Genomic DNA, 3,708 nt, shown 5'->3' on the forward strand with positions numbered 1-3,708 from the left:
CACCGACACGTAACCCTGCACCCATGGGACACCAACGACCGGATCTAGGAGGGGCAGAGAGCTAAAGGGGAAAAGGAGGTTGACCTTCAGATTTGACGAGGAGAACGCTAGAGCAGCCACCACGCCATGATCGCCACCCTCCGCCACCTCGCCACCCATGCAGTTAAGGACGTCGGCAAGCATCCGCGGACGCCACTAGCCTACCTAGTCGATGCCGCCTCTCCTCCCAAGGTCATCACCTCAGCTTTCGAAAACGCCCACTGATACGTCTCCAACGTATCGATAATTTCTTGTGTTCCATGCCACATTATTGATGTTATCTACATGTTTTATGCACACTTTATGTCATATTCGTGCATTTTCTGGAACTAACCTATTATCAAGATGCCAAAGTGCCGTTCTTTGTTCTGTCGTTTTTGGTTTCGTAAATCCTAGTAAAGAAATATTCTCGGAATTGGATGAAATAAAAGCCCGGAGGCCTATTTTCTCACGAAGCTTCCGGAAGACCCGAAGACGAGACGAAGAGGGGCCACGGGGAGCCAAACCCTAGGGCGGCGCGGCCCCCCTTGGCCGCGCGGCCCTGTGGTGTGGGCCCCCGTGCCGCCTCTTGACTTGCCCTTCCGCCTACAAATAGCCTCCGTGACGAAACCCCCGATGCCGAGAGCCACGATACGGAAAACACATTGCGAGACGCCGTCGCCGCCGATCCCATCTCGGGGGATCTCGGAGATCGCTCTCCGGCACCCTGCCGGAGAGGGGAATCATCTCCCGGAGGACTCTACACCGCCATGGTCGCCTCCGGAGTGATGAGTGAGTAGTCTACCCCTGGACTATGGGTCCATAGCAGTAGCTAGATGGTTGTCTTCTCCCCATTGTGCTATCATTGTCGGATCTTGTGAGCTGCCTATCATGATCAAGATCATCTATATGTAATTCTATATGTTGCGTTTGTTGGGATCCGATGAATAGAGAATACTTGTTATGTTGATTATCAAAGTTATGCTTATGTGTTGTTTATGATCTTGCATGCTCTCCGTTATTAGTAGATGCTCTGGCCAAGTAGATGCTTTTAACTCCAAGAGGGAGTACTTATGCTCGATAGTGGGTTCATGCCCGCATTGACACTGGGACGAGTGACGAAAGTTCTAAGGTTGTGTTGTGCTGTTGCCACTAGGGATAAAACATTGATGCTATGTCTAAGGATGTAGTTGTTGATTACATTACGCACCATACTTAATGCAATTGTCTGTTGTTTAGCAACTTAATACTGGAGGGGGTTCGGATGATAACCTGAAGGTGGACTTTTTAGGCATAGATGCAGTTGGATGGCGGTCTATGTACTTTGTCGTAATGCCCAATTAAATCTCACTATACTCATCATGATATGTATGTGCATGGTCATGCTCTCTTTATTTGTCAATTGCCCAACTGTAATTTGTTCACCCAACATGCTGTTCGTCTTATGGGAGAGACACCTCTAGTGAGCTGTGGACCCCGGTCCAATTCTCTTTACTGAAATACAACCTATTGCAATACTTGTTTTTACTGTTTACTCTGCAAACAATCATCTTCCACACAATACGGTTAATCCTTTGTTACAGCAAGCCGGTCAGATTGACAACCTCATCGTTTCGTTGGGGCAAAGTACTTTGGTTGTGTTGTGCGGGTTCCACGTTGGCGCCGGAATCTCCGGTGTTGCGCCGCACTACATCCCGCCGCCATCAACCTTCAACGTGCTTCTTGGCTCCTCCCGGTTCGATAAACCTTGGTTTCTTTACGAGGGAAAACTTGCTGCTGTGCTCATCATACCTTCCTCTTGGGGTTGCCCAACGAACGTGTGAAATACACGCCATCAAGCATATTTTACGGCGCCGTTGTCGGGAGATCAAGACACGCTGCAAGGGGAGTCTCCACTTCCCAATCTCTTTACTTTGTTTTTGTCTTGCTTTATTTTATTTACTACTTTGTTTGCTGCACTAAATCAAAACACAAAAAAATTAGTTGCTAGCTTTACTTTATTTACTGTCTTGTTTGCTATATCAAAAACACAAAAAAATTAGTTTACTTGCATTTACTTTACTCATCATGTTTCCTTTTAATTTTACCACAAAGAACATACCGGTAGGACAAGGGTCTATAGTTGGGAGGAACAATATAGAAGAATTTTTCACCCATGTTAGTACCATTGAAGAATTTGAAGATAGACACTTGGTAGACCTTGCTCCCACTTATGAAATTGCTGTCTGCTGCTTTAGTTCGCTCGTTGGAAACTAAATTTGTTAATCTCAATCCTATAATCCAACACATGTTTCTTACACTTGGTGATATGGAAGAGGGGGAAAAGAAAGATTTTGTTTTAGAAACCCTTCTTAGAGAATTTGGTGGTCTAGCAAGAGAAGCTAGAAAGGTCTTTGCTAAATTTAATATGCTTGGTTCTCCTACTAATTTTGCTAGTCTCCTTGAAAAGATGGATATGGATAGAATAAGATACACTAATAATATTGATGATGGTGGGGAGATCAAAGCACCAATACCATGCAAGCTCCTAGCTATGAATGATGCACTAGAAAATAATTATGCTTGGCTTGTTCCCGAAAATTTGTTTGATGAGAGTAGCACGCCTAAGACTAATGAAAAGGAGATGCTAAAACTTATGTATATAATATAATATGCCTGGTTGAGAAGAACCCACACCCCGCTGTAGAAGTACCACCCTTCGATAATACTTGATACACACTTTCGCGCCTAGCTGAAGGCGTTAAAGAAGCGCTTATGGGAGACAACCCATGTTTTTACCTACAGTACTTTGTTTTTATTTTGTGTCTTGGAAGTTGTTTACTACTGTAGCTACCTCTCCTTATCTTAGTTTTGAGTTTTGTTGTGCCAAGTTAAGCCGTTGATAGAAAAAGTAAGTACTAGATTTGGATTACTGCGCAGTTCCAGATTTCTTTGCTGTCACGAATCTGAGCCCACTGCCCTGCAGGAAGCTCAGAAAATTATGCCAATTTACGTGCATGATCCTCAGATATGTACGCAACTTTCATTCAATTTGAGCATTTTCATTTGAGCAAGTCTGGTGCCATTTTAAAATTCGTCAATACGAACTGTTCTGTTTTGACAGATTCTGCCTTTTATTTCGCATTGCCTCTTTCGCTATGTTGGATGAATTTCTTTGATCCACTAATGTCCAGTAGCATTATGTAATGTCCAGAAGTGTTAAGAATGATTGTGTCACCTCTGAATATGTCAATTTATATTGTGCACTAACCCTCTAATGAGTTGTTTCGAGTTTGGTGTGGAGGAAGTTTTCAAGGATCAAGAGAGGAGTATGATGCAACATGATCAAGGAGAGTGAAAGCTCTAAGCTTGGGGATGCACCCGGTGGTTCACCCCTGCATATATCAAGAAGACTCAAGCGTCTAAGCTTGGGGATGCCCAAGGCATCCCCTTCTTCATCAACAAATTATCGGGTTCCTCCCCTGAAACTACATTTTTATTCGGCCACATCTTATGTGCTTTTTCTTGGAGCGTCGGTTTGTTTTTGTTTTTGTTTTGTTTGAATAAAATGGATCCTAGCATTCACTTTATGGGAGAGATACACACTCCGCTGTAGCATATGGACAAATATGTCCTTGGTTTCTACTCATAGTATTCATGGCGAAGTTTCTCCTTCGTTAAATTGTTATATGGTTGGAATTGGAAAATGAT

This window comes from Lolium rigidum, chromosome 7, assembly GCF_022539505.1.
Source record: "Lolium rigidum isolate FL_2022 chromosome 7, APGP_CSIRO_Lrig_0.1, whole genome shotgun sequence".
Taxonomy (NCBI): Eukaryota; Viridiplantae; Streptophyta; class Magnoliopsida; order Poales; family Poaceae; genus Lolium; species Lolium rigidum.